Source organism: Oryctolagus cuniculus, chromosome 2, assembly GCF_051225735.1.
Source record: "Oryctolagus cuniculus isolate XC-2025 breed Fujian yellow rabbit chromosome 2, ASM5122573v1, whole genome shotgun sequence".
Taxonomy (NCBI): Eukaryota; Metazoa; Chordata; class Mammalia; order Lagomorpha; family Leporidae; genus Oryctolagus; species Oryctolagus cuniculus.
This window is the reverse complement of record NC_142868.1, coordinates 183,005,968-183,020,905: the sequence shown is the minus strand read 5'-3', so window position 1 is coordinate 183,020,905 and position 14,938 is coordinate 183,005,968. Positions and strand designations below refer to the sequence as shown.

The 14,938-nt window shown below is 47.8% G+C and overlaps 1 protein-coding gene across 7 annotated transcripts in view; it reads left to right on the top strand.

Annotated features, from left to right (window-relative positions):
* The first annotated feature begins 527 nt into the window (after nt 1-527).
* NCOA1 (nuclear receptor coactivator 1) overlaps nt 528-14,938 on the top strand; it is a 262,111-nt gene continuing 247,700 nt past the window's right edge. For 4 of the 7 annotated variants that reach the window (XM_089326750.1, XM_051843198.3, XM_089326752.1 and 1 more), the window contains exon 1: nt 528-942. The gene's annotated coding sequence lies outside the window, so the exon portion shown is untranslated. Of the gene's footprint in view, nt 943-1,433; nt 1,574-14,938 lie in introns of those variants that run through there. The other 3 variants (XM_051843199.3, XM_070069364.2, XM_089326749.1) reach the window with 2 other exon arrangements.

Genomic DNA, 14,938 nt, shown 5'->3' with positions numbered 1-14,938 from the left:
CAGCCACCCCCGCCCCCTCCATTCCAGCAAAATAAAGAACGAGGTCCGCGGGACGTGGCTCTCTCTGGAAGTCACACCGCTCGTTAACGCGGGAGCAGGCCCAGCGCCGGTTCCTCCCCCGCCTCCGGACGCGCCACGGCCTTCCCCGAGGGAGCGCGCTCAGCGGGAGGCTGCGGGCTGGCGGCCCAGCTTCGAGCGCGCCGGGTTCGAGGCCGCTTCCCGGCAGCAGTCCGAGGAACGCCCCGAGGGGAGGGCCGAGTTCGGGCCTCGTTTCCCACACTTCGTTACGAAGCGGGCCGGGGCGGGCCTGCGGCCGGCAGAGGGCGCGGGGCGGCGGCTCGCTCCGCGGCCCTGGCTGACCGAGGCGCGCTGCCCGGGGCGCGCCGTCGGACCCCGCGCACCAGGTCGCCGCTGCCCCACTGGCCCGAGCCGGCAGGGGAAGCGCGGGCGGCGAGCGGCGGGGGCGGGGCGGCGGGAGCGGGCGGGGCGGGGCGGGGCGGGGCGCGGAGGGGGCGGGGCCGCGAGCGGGGGGCGGCGGCGGCGGCGGCGGCGGCGGCGGCCGAGGAGGAGGAGAACATGGCGGCCGCGGAGAGCGGCTGAAATGCCTGTTCTTCAGGCCAGGCGAGCGGGAGGCTGACGCGATTCGCCGAGCCCTGTCCTCCGACGGCTGGACCGCGGCCTCGAGCGCCTCGGCCGCCTGTTCGCTGCTGCTCCCTTGAGCAGAGCCCGCGCGGGGTTCCTTCTGCATCCCCCTGCGGGGGGACCCCTGCCTGCTCCGGAGGAGGGGCCCGGAGAGCCGCGGCGGCGGCGGCGGCGGCAGCGGCCGCCTGGGCCCCGGGGGCCGGGCTCCGGGCCCGAGGAGTGGCGGAGGCCGCGGCGGCGCCGCCACGGTCGCAGTGGAGCGCGGCGCCCGCGAGCGCGGCCCAGAGGCGGCGGCGGCAGGTGAGTGGCGGGCGGCGGTCGCGGAGCCCTCGCGGTGGGTGCAGCTGTCACGAGCGGCGCGGCCGCCGAGGCCCTAGGGGGCGGGGAGCAGCTGGCGCCCCTCCGCCCCCCGCCCTCCTTTCTCTCTGTTCCATCGCCCCCTTGCACTTTGCCGAGTTCCCCTCTTGGCCTGGCGCGGCTGGAGGGGGCGTAGGTCGCAGCTGTCACGGGCACCAGCTGGGGGCTGCTCCCCGCCGAGGGAGCTCGCTGCGGCGGCGGCGGCGGCGGCGCCTTCCCTCCGCCTCGTTTCCAGTTGCCCTAGTTAGCGCCGAGAGGCGAGCATCCGCGGAGGGTGCGCGAGGCTGCGCGGCCCGCCGGCCGGCGTGGGGAGCGGGCGCCCGAGCCGCCGCCGCCGCCGCCGCCGAGAGGGGGAGCCGGAAGTCGGCGCGGGCGCCCCCGGCCCCGACGAGCGCCGTGACCTTGGCCGGCCCGCCACCCTCCGCGACGCCCGCGTGCCGGGACGGCGCGATGGGGCTGCCCGCGGCGTGCCCCTCGGTCAGCGCCGCCCTCGACGGCGCGGCGGTGTGACCCCGGCGCCGCGGCTCGCCCCCCTGGCCCGGAGAGGGGCTGCGGAGGTGGAAGTGGGATGGGGGTAAGGGCGACTTTCCCGTGGCGCCCGGCGTCCGGTCCCTTCGAAGGGTCCTGCGTGAGGACCGGCCGGGCTGGCCGGACGGGTGCGCGGTGGGGTGGGCGGGGGGTCGCTGTGTCCCGCGAGCCGCTCCCGGGGCTGCCGGAGGGAGAGGTCCGACGGCGGGGTCCCGGGTCCCTTCCCACCCTGCTGCGGTGGCCGTTTGCGACCCCGGCCGTGGGCTCGACGCAGCCTGGCGTGACGGTGTTGGGGGTGGGGGGTGACAGTCCGGCCTGTGTGTGTGTGTGTGTGTGACAAGGACAGGCCGCGCGCTGCCGTGGCCGCAGAGTTTGGCGGGGAGGAAAAGTTTACGCCGGAGGAGCTGTTAGCCTCTGCTGCGCGGCGCTCCTCGCGCGCGGTGGAGGCGTTCAAGAGGCAGGTGTCCTTGCGGGGAAGGTGACATTGTTTTCTGTGGAGACGGCGGGGTTTTGGTGTGGGGTGTGAGGCTGGCGGCTGCAGGGTGCTGGGGTGGCTCGCGGCCCCGGCACCGGGTGTGCACGCCAGGAGGAACGTGTGAGGAGGTGATGATGTGTGAGGGCTGCTGCCCACACTCGGCTGATTAAGAAATCTTCAAGTGTCCGCGACGCGGGACCGCCTCGACACGGGCGCCGGGTGCCCCCCGTGGACGCGCTCGGTCTCAAGGGTTAATTCTGTGTGAGGTTTGTCTCCTCTTCTGGAATTGGCTGGAGGTTAGTCTTTAAGGGGAAAAAAAAAAAGAGTTGGGCCCAGGGGCCTCTGAGCTTGTTTCTCGGGAGCTGGGAGGTAGCAGGAGGGCGTCGGGTTTCTTCACGTTGAGGATACTGTGAACAGAAAGTGCACGCGGGTCTTTTGGCTCGGGAACTCGACATAGTTTTGGGTGAAAGGTGGCCGGGGCGGGGGTGGGGGGGGGGTTGATTCGGCTTACTACTTAGGCATTCCCTGAACCACTGGTAATAAACCAGATAAAACGAAAGTGTTTCCGTTTTATCTTCTGTAGGTTGAAAAGGTCTGATTTGGGTTTGTGAACTGAAGGCTGACATGGTTTCTATTTCTTTATGCTTTGGGAACGGTGGGCCAGAAAAGGGGCCTGGGTAGGAACTGTAATTCACGTGGCTTGGAGAGAAAATGCAGGGCTCCTGCTCATAAAAACAGGTATTTGCTTTGATTTTTGTAGACATTTTGCACTGCCTTTTTTTTTTTATAGCATTTACTTAACTCACACAGGTTTTATAAGGTGCAAAACTTGAATTTTACATGGCTAATCTCTTCCTTATTTCTCTGGCAGAAAAATCTGTAGGATTGTGTCTATTGAATTACTTTTTTGTGAGGTTTAAGCCAAGGGAGTATTTTAGATCTGCATTTTTGGGTAAGTGGTTTTACTGAAAAAAAAAAAAAAGGGCTTGATGGAACTAATGGTGATTGTTCCATATAAACGGCGATTAAATAGACAATGCATTTTCCTCCCTCTTTCTGCCAACATTTGTTTTTCTTTCTCCCTCAATTCCAGGGTTTCATTTCTAGAAATCTAGGCTGGAAACAGAAGCAGCAGTTTGTATAATCCCAAGAACTTGCTTATGCCAGGAAGCTGTAAGGGTAGCATGACGTGGGTGTGATATAAAGATACTGCTACTACTTAGGACATTTAACTGTTGAGGGAGTCTTGGGGCTAACTTTAATTTTTGTTGAATTTCCTGTTTTTTTAATGTTATGTGTTAATCTTTCTGTGGGCAGAGGATTGAGTTGCTATGGTGCTGACTGGTGTATATTGTGAAAGTGTTGGCAAAATTTCATGTTCTTACTCTATAGCGAAGGGTGGTAAACAAGCCTAAATAATTTAAAGATGTTCACAGGATGGAATGTTCTCTGCATGTCCTCTTGATCCTGCTAATCCAGTGAGCAGTCTTCACCAGGACTAAATGTTGAGTAAGTGATGAGGGCGGCACAAGGTGCTGAAAGGCAGAGGAGAGGAGAGAAGCTACTGGACACCCCTTCAGAATCCTTTCTCTACTGGACTGTGGTCTCTGATTGTTTCTCAGGGACATTTCCACTCTCCTTGCTCGGCTGGCATCCATTGTCACATACCTTCTCTTAGCTGGAGACCACCTCTGTTCCTTCCTTTCCTTTGTCTCTGCCTTATCTCCCCGGGACTGCACCTTGTGTGAACTGGTACGCTGCATGTCTTGCAAAGTTGGTTGGCCTTAAAGCATATGGCCCAACATCACTTTCCTTTGCGGGCAGTTATGGGAGGTGAGTGCAAGCACACAGCACTGAATAGAGTCCCCTAAGACGAGGAGCACCGGAGATTCCCCAGGTTGCTGATTGTTGCCTTGGCAGTGATTCTGCCCTCTAGATCGGATAATTGCAGGAATGCTCGGAGGGCCAGCTACTGCTTTCCTGGCAGAGGACCAAAAACACTGTGGAGGGTTCTTGTCCGTGTTACCCGATTGGGTGAAATACATGTCCTTCCGGAATTGTGGGATGGAACCTGGAAACCAGTCTGGGCTGCAGAACCATGCAAGCTTCTCCCCACCTTAGTATAACTTTGGGCAGATGAGACTGCTTCTCTCCCAGGTTACCCAGTATTTTAGCCCTTGGTTGTTGGTCGCTGAGGGTAGGCTTTGTGGTCTCTGATCTTTTGCTTGCCCTTGGAGGTGAGATCTAGCCATTTCAAACCTTTCCTTCTCCCTTCTTTACGCTTTGTGCCTTTCTCTCAACATGTGGTATCAGAAGTCATAAAATGGCCTAGCTGCAACTGGGGACCTTCTGGTTGCTTAAATTAAGAAGGAGGTACAGTTTTTTTTTTTTTTTTTTCTATAGGCTATTTCTGGAAAAGGGCTGGTGGATGTATACTATTTGGATTGATGTAGAGTCCAGAAATGATTATATTTCTGCAGGATATATAGTTAAATAAGGGGAATTGTTATAAAACACTGATATCAACATAAAAGTCCAGTTGAATAAGTACAAGTACAGTGAGTTTTGTCCGTGCTTCCTCCCCCGTAACCTCATCTGTAACCTTTGAAGCGATAGGCTTTTGGAAAAGATTAGTGCAGTTATCATATTTAAAAGATAAGGAGCTTATGCCAAAATAGAAGGTATTGTCACTGGAGGAGTAATGGGAGACTGGAAATTAATCAGTCCAGCTGCCCTCATCTTAGATATTTTGTTGTAATCTCTCCCCATGGGTATGTTTCAGTGTGGAGGGTAGGGACCTTTGGCTTTCCTGAGTAGCCCTGAACCTGACCGTTAGGAACAGATAGACTGATAAAAATAGGTAGAAGCACAAAGGCAAAGTCTGCCTATTAACAGGACCAGAATTCGACACTGGCTTGTCCAGTTTTTCCAGAATGATACTTCATTTTTATCTTTTTTGGTTTGCAATTTTAAGGCAATTTAAAAAGTTTATTGGCCGGCGCCGCGGCGCACTAGGCTAATCCTCCGCCTTGCAGCGCCGGCACACCAGGTTCTAGTCCCGGTCGGGGCGCCGGATTCTGTCCCGGTTGCCCCTCTTCCAGGCCAGCTCTCTGCTATGGCCAGGGCGTGCAGTGGAGGATGGCCCAAGTACTTGGGCCCTGTACCCCATGGGAGACCAGGAGAAGCACCTGGCTCCTGCCTTCGGATCAGCACGTGCGCCGGCCGCAGCGCGCTGGCCGCGGCGGCCATTGGAGGGTGGACCAACGGCAAAAGGAAGACCTTTCTCTCTGTTTCTCTCTCTCACTGTCCACTCTGCCTGTCAAAAAAAAAAAGTTTATTATTATTTTTTAAAATTTATTTGAAAGGGAGGGAGGAGGAGGAGGTGGGGAGAGAGAGAAGTTCAGGTGGGGAGGAGAGTGTGTCGCAGAGGGCTGTCTCCTTTGCAGGTTCACCTCCCAAAAGCCAGTAATTGCAGGTCTGAGCCAGGATGAAGCCAGGAACTCAATCCAGGTCTCCCCTGTAGGTGGCAGGAACCCAAGTATTTGAGCCACCATTGCTGCCTCTCAGGTTCTGCATTAGCAAGTAGCTGGAATTGGAGTAGAGCCCACACTCCAACCCAAGTATTCCGATATAGGATACGGGAGTCCCCAGCAGAGTCTTAACCACTGGGCCAAACACACCACCCCAATTTTGAAGCTTTTTTTAATACCTTTTTTTAAAAAAAGATTTATTTATTTATCTGAAAGTCAGAGTTACACAGAGAGAAGAGAGGCAGAGAGAGAGAGAGAGAGGGAGGTCTCCCATCCGCTGGTTTACTCCCCAGTTGGCGGTAAAAGCCAGAGCTGTGCTGATCTGGAGCCAGGAGCTTCTTCCGGGTCTCCCATGTGGGTGCAGGGGCCCAAGGACTTGGGCCATCCTCTACTGCTTTCCCAGGCCATAGCAGAGAGCTGGATCAGAAGTGGAGCAGCTGGGACACAAACCAGCAGCCGGGACTGGAACCAGTGCCCATATGGGATGCAGCACTGCAGGTGGCGGCTTTACCCACTGCGCCACAGTACCAGCCCCTTGATGCAATTTTAAAGCTTCTTTTAGTGATGTTCTTTGACTTCAGCTGGATTGCTCTCCCAGCTCTTCCAGATACGTAGTTGATGTAACCTTGGGCTGTTCAACTACCTGCAGCCTCAGGTTTTCATGTTTAAAATTGGAATAATGTACTTACCCTTAGATTGTTGTGGTCTTTAACTTATATTAAATAAGGAGGAGCTTAGCACACGATTGGCACATAGCAAAACACCAATAACTACCTAGTAAATGGGCACCTCACTAAGTTGGGCTAATCACCAAATTATCTGATTCTTCTTTGTAATTTCTCAGATTTCCTCTTATTTTTGGTTCTGGAGTTGCCCTGTCATTTGCACATGGAGTAATGGGGAGTCACTCTAACTCTATTGCTGTGAGGTCTTTTTTTTTTTAATCAGTAAATGAGCATCTGTTTCTGATTTCAGATTTCTTCTTGTGGTAAAATTCTATGACTTGTAGATTTATGGCTGTTTACCTGAATGCATTTGCTTCTCTAATTCATCCTATACATAAATGCTCAAAGAATTCCTTTCTAAAATGTTTTATGATTTTATTGTTTTTAGTGGAGACTCTCTGTGGGCAGACTTATCAATAAACCATTTAAATGGATTCTTTTATTTTTTTCTGTTCCAGAAAATTTGCTATGTAGATGGCATATGCAGAAACCTTTTGTAAACTGTAGAATGCCACACAAGTGAAGAAATTATTATAATCACCGATAGATACTTTGCTTCTTTGCTTTTGCATGTTTCGTTTTCTTTATTTGAAGTGCATTTCCTTCTCCTTGATTTTTCTCTCTTAGCATCAGTTACTCAGTTGTATATAATGAACTTTCCTTCCTTCCTTTAATTCACCCACCTTAGATTATCTTTATATGAGAATACTTCAAAAAGTTCATGGAAAATGCCTGTCATGAAAAAGGACTGCATGGATTTCTAAGTTTTTAGCACCAAAATAAGCTTTCTAAATTCTGTTTTTCCATGAACTTTTGGAGGTACACTTGTATGTTGAATTCTAGTTAGATTGGAAGATCACTGAGGTGGCAGGAACCATAACATTCAGAGTGGAGGTGGTGTCAAGGTCATTTAGGGCAACCCCCATAATTCTGCAGATGAGATGATGGAGTTCAGGGCTGTGGAGCTGGCTTCAGGGCTTCTGTGTGAGAGTTACTTTTTATATTTGAAAGTTATTATAAAGAGATTTAAAATTTTAAGAATCCTGATCATCTTTTGAATAATGTGTAAGCCCAGAAAAAAAGAAGCATATTTATTTATTTTTTTAAAGATTTTTATTTATTTGACAGGTAGAGTTACAGACTGTGAGAGAGACAGAGAGAAAGGTCTTCCCTCCGCTGGTTCACTCCTCAAATGGCTGATCCGAAGCCAGGAGCCAGGTGCCTCTTCTTGGTCTCCCACGCGGGTGCAGGGCCCAAGCACTTGGGCCATCCTCCACTGCCTTCCCGGGCCACAGCAGAGAGCTGGACTGGAAGAGGAGCAACCGGGACTAGAACCCGGCGCCCATATGGGATGCCGGCGCCACAGGCGGAAGATTAACCTAGTGCGCCATGGGGCATATTTATTTTTTGACCAAAATTTGAATCTCGATATTGTAATAAGGCATTAACCAGGAATTAATTAGAATCATTCTCTGAAAAACTACAGAAGTACCTAGAGAGAAATGTGTTTTCCTTGTAGGGCCTTCATTTAGAGTTAGCAGATCTTTGAGTGCAGGCACTATGGTGGCTCTACAGCTATTCTGTTTTATAAATGAGGACAAATGGCTCAGGGAAGTTAAGTGGTTGGTTTAAGACTGCACAGCTTGTAGGTGTTAGGAATGACATTTGAGTGCAGGTCTTCTGACTGGAAATCACATTCACAGATTTAAATTGGCTTCTCTCCAAGCATGTTCACCACACTTGGCCTCATCATAGCACTCTTCTCCTTCCTGGGTTCTTTCTGTTCTATACATGTGCTGTGGGGATTCCTGCAATCGCGTTCCTCTCTGATGACCTAGGAGCCAGATATTTCCAGTTACTTAATGAAAGTGTCACTTTAAGCTTCTAGTGCTGTTTCTGGTCTCACCTTTGTACTTTAGTAATGTTGATTGTTTGGTGCTTTTTTCCAGGTAAGCTTATCTTTGAATGGTTGGTTTTGGAATCTTAGCAATAAAATTCTGCCTCTCAAGTTCAAGTTTGTTAGTATTTAAATAACTAAAGCTTAGGGTGACTTTTTTTTTTCCCCATTGGGAACAAATTGCTTGGTCATTCTCTGTATCCACTTTTACTCTGAATGGTTGATCTTAGTCTAATAGCTCTAATATATTACATCTTAAAATTTTGCTTTTGCCTATATAGTTAAAATATTTACATACTTTTATTATCAAGCATAGATTTGGTTGTTTAACAGAAGATAACTCTTTTATGAGTTTAATATGTATGTGTGTATAAGAGTATCACACTGTATCTGACCAGATAGTTGGAGTCTGGAACGTCCTTGATTTTTGAGAGTTTCTGTATGTAATAACTGGCTTTACTTTGGAGAGTTTGTGTGGAGGGATTCAGGGAAGCTATTTAAGTCAACCCTACCTTTCCATTCTAGATGGCACAGGAAGTCTATAATTGAATTTCTAAGTAGCCACTCATTCATTCAAGACATAGTTGAGAGTACATACTTTGTTCAATGTGCTGTGTTGTTAGAAGATAGAGAAGTTAAATAGAGATCCTGTTCTTAAGGAGATTATGACCTAAGAGAGGTGCTAAGACAAACATACAAATACCTGTGACACTGATTGCGTGTGATGAGTGCTATGAGGGAGGTATTGAACAGTAGTAGACTTGGAGGATTTGAGGAGATGGACGGTTGTTTTTATCTGAGAGAGATCAGGACATAGAGGGCTTTGCAGTAGACAAGAGCATTGGAGGCAGGGGCTGGTATCTGAAAGGGTGGAGGTAAGGAGAATAGTATATAAAGGAAGATTAAATGGCACAGATGAAATGACAGGAAAGGTGGGGATTATTCGGAGAGTGATGAAGGGGGAAGTGACAGGAAGAGTGTGTCAGCTGCAGTTGGGGGCCCAGGTCTGCGAGCTGCAGTAGTGGGATGCTGAGGATGCATGTGGAGAGAAGTGGGGAGGAGGGTGTAGTAAGAAGGGAGGACTGGAGGAGATGAGAGATGTTGATTTTCCAAATTTACATGGGTCTTTTCTTGACAGGTTGTATTTCCCAAATTTTATATAATCATTACTTTTGAGTTGATTTTTTTTTTTTAAAAGATTTTATTTGAGAGGTAGAGTTACAGACAGTGAGAGGGAGAGACAGATGGAAAGGCCTTCCCTCCATTGGTTCACTCCCCAAATGGCCGCAACGGCCAGAGCTGCGCCCATCCCAAGCCAGGAGCCAGGTGCTTCCTCCTGGTCTCCCACGTGGGTGCAGGGCCCAAACACTTGGGCCATCCTCCACTGCCCTCCTGGGCCACAGCAGAGAGCTGGACTGGAAGAGGAGCAGCCAGGACTAGAATTGGTGCCCATATGGGATGCCTGCGCCGCAGGTAGAGGATTAACCTACTGCACCACTGCGCAGGCCCTTTGAGTTGATTCTATATGTAAGGCTTATCACACTGGGGACTTATTCACTCATTTTTATGTGTACAGTAGTTAAAAACATGTTTTCTTAAAAGAAGTTAGTGCAGAATCTTTTTTGTTGCCTTATATTTTTAAAAAGCATCAGTATTCGTTTAAACAGTGTATTGTCATGTGTCATTCTTTGAGATGATGAGCAGACTTGTTTATTTCAATGCAAAAATGTTTCATTGCACAAATGTAAGTGTATCTGACTCTGTGAGATTGGTCATAGAAATTTGAGGCCCCTAGCTCTCAATATGGTTCATGATTTATTTTACTGGTTTATTTATGCCCTGCTGTGTTCCAAAAAAGGGTTTATGGCAGGATATGTCAGGAAGAGTTGGACCTTGCTTCAACGGAACCCTTCTATTATTTGGTGCGCCTTGTTAAAGATACTGGTGTCACAGAATGTGCTGTGATGTGTCTTTTGTAATAATTCAGAGAGAGATGTCATATCTATCCTTTAAACACAATTCCTTTAAATTTGGAAAGCACCCAAGAGAAATTGGTGGGAAAGCACTGGTGGACAGCCTTGACTGTAGGGAGCCCAGGCAATTTTTTTAAGGCAGAGTTAGGGAGAGGCAGAGTGATTGATCTTCCATCTGCTGGCTCACTCCCCAAATGGCTGTGGAGCTGGGTTTGTCCAAAGCCGGGAGCTTCATCTGCATCTCCCACGTGAATGCAGGGGCCCAAGCACTTGGGCCATCTTCTGTTGCTTTCCCAGGCACATTAGCAGGGAGCTGGATTGATAGAGGGGTAGCTGAGACTTGAACTGGCACCCATTTGGGATACAGACACCACAGGCAGCAACTTAACCCACTAAGCCACAGCACCAGCCCCAAGCCCAGGCCTTTTTTCCAAGCAGTGGCCTCTAAAGTAAGATTTCCCTTAACTCATCTGGAAGATGAAAGAAATATTGAAGGTCTGCTGGCACCGCGGCTCAATAGGCTAATCCTCTGCCTGCGGCACCGGCACACCGGGTTCTAGTCCTGGTCAGGGCACCGGATTCTGTCCCGGTTGCCCCTCTTCCAGGCCAGCCCTCTGCTATGGCCCGGGAGTGCAGTGGAGGATGGCCCAAATGCTTGGGCCATGCACCTGCATGGGAGACCAGGAGAAGCACCTGGCTCCTGGCTTCAGATCAGCGTGATGCGCTGGCCACAGTGCGCCGGCCGCGGCAGCCATTGGAGGGTGAACCAACGGCAAAAGGAAGAGCTTTCTCTCTGTCTGTCTCTCTCTCTCACTGTCCACTCTGCCTGTCAAAAAAAAAAAAAAAATATATATATATATATATATATAGAAGGTCTGTGAGGAAAAATTTATTCCCTTTCAATCCAATGTGATGATTTGCAGTTTACAGAGCTGGGATAATTGGATTTTAGATATATTATTTTAATAGATTAGATACAACTCCTTTAATTGCAGTAGGGAGTCACTATACAAGTCTTTTGTATAATATTTCCTAGAGCATAATTGGTCATCTTGGGGCAAAGAACTTAAGAATTGTCTAACTTAAAGATTACTTTCTCATTTTTCTTTCACAAAAAGACAAATGTTCTTAATTTATAGATATTTTCTGTGATGCATGTGTGTGCATTATATGCTACCCAGCAAATAAGCACATTTACTTAATCTGCCCCTCTGAGATAATGGTGAAATATTAACATTGACTCAAAACGTAACTGTAGGGGCCGGTGCTGTGGCATAGCGGGTAAAGCCTCCGCCTGCAGTGCCGGCATCCCATATGGGCACCCGTTCAAGTCCTGGCTGCTCCACCTCCGATCTAACTCTCTGCTATGGCCTGGGAATGCAGTATAAGATGTCCTAAGTCCTTGGGCCCCTGCACCCGTGTGGGAGACCTGGAAGAAGCTCCTGGCTCCTGGCTTCAGATCAGCGCAGCTCCAACCGTTGCAGCCATCTGGGGAGTGAACCAGTGGATGGAAGACCTCTCTTTCTCTGCCTCTCCTTCTCTCTGTAACTCTGTGTAACTTTCAAGTAAATAAATACATTTTTTTTTTAAAAAGGTAACTATAACAGTTGATGTCATGGAGGACAGAGTATTAACAGTGGTTACCAGAGGCTGCAAAGGCAGGTGAGAAGAGTGAGGCAGAGGATGGTTAATGGATACCAAGGCACAGTTGGATGGGAGGAATAATTCTAGTGTTGTGGGTGACAGCAGTTAATTGTATATTTCAGAATAAGTAACAAAGAGAGTTTTGGGTGTTTCAAAAAGAAAGAAATGGTAAGTGCTTGAGGTAGTGTGTGTAGTAGTTACTCTGATCTGATTGTTACACATTGTATGTATTTATAGTTATGTGTCAATTAAAAACTTAAAAGTTGAAGAAAACAAAACATGTCAATTGTCTCGCCTTATTCACAGTGTCACTTTTCATGGTTTTGTTACCTGTGATCAACTGTACTCCAACAATATTACATGGCAAATTCCAGAAAGAAATAATTTATGTTTTAAATAACTTTTGTTATAATGTATTGCTATACTTGTTCTGTGTTATTGTTAATTATTGTTAATCTCTTAATGTAACTAGGTTTAGACATTAAACTTTATCATAGGTGTATGTGTACAGTAAAGGCCAGTGTATATAGGATTCAGTACTATATGAAAATTCATACGTCTTCTGTGGGTGTTGGAAGATGTCCCCTGTAATTAAGAGCTAGACTGCTCTGTCTTTCAGAACAAAACAAAACTCAGTGCTGTGGAGAGAGGCTGTTTTAAGTGGCTATTTGGAATTGATTACATCATTATTAGATTTAATTGCTGATACGATGTGTGTTAACTTGAAGAACTTTAAATGTACACCTGAACTTGGAAACCTGTGTGAAAGCCTCATAAAAGAGGCGTTTTAGTGTTTTGGGCCTATCTGCTGAAAATACAAAATGGCAACACCATCTGATTAGTTTGTAAGGACAACTGATTGCCATCAGGAAGTGTGGAAATGCACTCACTGAAGTTTAGCAGAAATCTTTGCATACATGGTGAATAGGATTGAAAATTGAATATCATGTTTTATTCAGGCAGTAATTGTGTTCCTCCTCTGGTTTTATTCATCTTGGTGAAGTATGTTTTTCAGCTGTGATAACCGTTAAATCTAAGTAAAATGTCAGTCAGTATAAAAATGAACCGAATTTGGAACCAGACCTTCAGATTGCTGTATTACAAAGTATGAAAGCCAGACTAAAGAATAACAAACCATGTTCAATTAAATTACCATCACCAAGAGTAGTGATATTAGTAATATTATTTATTAGGAAGAGCACAAATCTTATGTCATCAGTAAGTAAAATAAATGCTTAAAATTTTGTTTCTTTTGTTATAATAGATATAATTCTTTAATTTCCATTTTTGAGTATGTTTCACAAGGACATAATTTTGATTTAGTGTATGATGTATGCAAATTACAAATAAGTATATATATAAATAAGTACAACTTATAAATAAATAAACCATATATACATGGCTTCATATTAAACTTTTGGCCGGCGCCGTGGCTCACTTGGCTAAACCTCCACCTGTGGTGCCAGCACCCCGGGTTCTAGTCCCGGTTGGGGCGCCGGGTACTAGTCCCGGTTGCTCCTCTTCCAGTCCAGCTCTCTGCTGTGGCCCAGGAGGGCAGTGGAGGATGGCCCAAGCTTGGGCCCTTGCACCCACATGGGAAACCGGGAGGAAGTACCTGGCTCCTGGCTTCAGATCAGCACAGTGCTGGCCATGGCAGCCATTAGGGGAATGAACCAACGGAAGGAAGACCTTTCTCTCTGTCTCTCTCTCACTGTCTATAACTCTCTCTCTCTCACTGTCTAACTCTGCCTGGCCAAAACAAACAAACAAACAAAAAACAAAAAAACACAACAACAAACAAACACTGTGAGATATATGATAAAAACAATTATTACTATTGTGTAGCAGGGGTTCTTCACCTGGGGTTTTTGGGCTAACAGCCTCTAGATAGGCTTTGAGGGAGTATCTATAAACACTGTGAAATTAGATGTAAATTTGTGAGTCAGTGCATTTCTCTGAAGAGAGGAATGTAGCTTTCAACAAATTCCCGTAAGGGTCCGTGACCCTACCCCCCACCCTTAAAAAGGTTAAGGATCTCTACTGTTGAGGATGGAGACCTCAATAACTCCATTCATCCAGTCTTACCCTCTTGCCAAGTTTACTCGGTGTATCTGATGTCATTACTCAAGCCCGCAGTATGACTGGATTTGCAGTCTGTTTTTCCATTTTGCAATAGATGTGATTGCAATGCCTTTGGCCTTTACAGGTGTTTGAGCTCTGTTTGTTGCACAACTACCTGGCCCTTCATCACATGACTGTTTTTGTATATAATTTCCCACCTCTGGTCCCCAATCCCCAATAAAAAAACGAGTGGATCTGTTGTGAAGATGGGAATGTATATGTGTATGGAAGAGCCCAGTGACAGTTCACATAGCAGGAGGCTCTGCTGTGTTTTTTTTAAAAACACTTATTTTGCATCTAAATGTCAGTTTTTCATAGTCCTTAGGTCTGATTTGATGTACACCAAAACCATTTTCCAAATTCTAGAAATCGTTTAGGTCTGTTTATTTTTCCCCTCAATGACATTCTTCTTCTTCATTTAAGATTTATTTATTTGAAAGGTGAAATGACAGAGAGAGGGAGAGACTGAGAGATTCCATCTGCTGTTTCACTCCCAAAATAACCTCATCCAGGACCAGGAGCCTGGAACGCCATCACGGTCTCCCCTGTGTGTGGCAGGGGCCCATGCACTTGGGCCAAGATCTGCTGCTTTCTCAGGAAACTGGATTGGAAATGGGGCTGCTAGGACTTGAACTGGCACTCTGTTATAGGATGCTGGTTGTCACATACAGCGGCTTAACCTACTGTGCCACAATGCTGGCTCCATCATTCTGACTTTGGCCTAACTATGGAAGTAGATCCAAAGTAGTCCCACTGTCCCCTGTGAGTTCCTGCTTCAAGCTCTCCTAAATTCTGATTTAGAATGACCATCTTAATTTTGTTTTCTATAGTGTTACTTTGCTCAAAAACCATCAATGGATCCTCATCGCTGTCAAAATAATGCTGCTCCTTAGCTGGAGTTTAAAACTTTCCAGTGTCTGGCATCAGCCTGCTTTTCTGGTCTCATTCCCCACTAGTCTCCTCCAGCAAACAATTTATTTGAAATTTAATCATCAGTTTATTATCCCCTGAACATTCTTGGGATTTTCTGTTTCTACTCCATTATA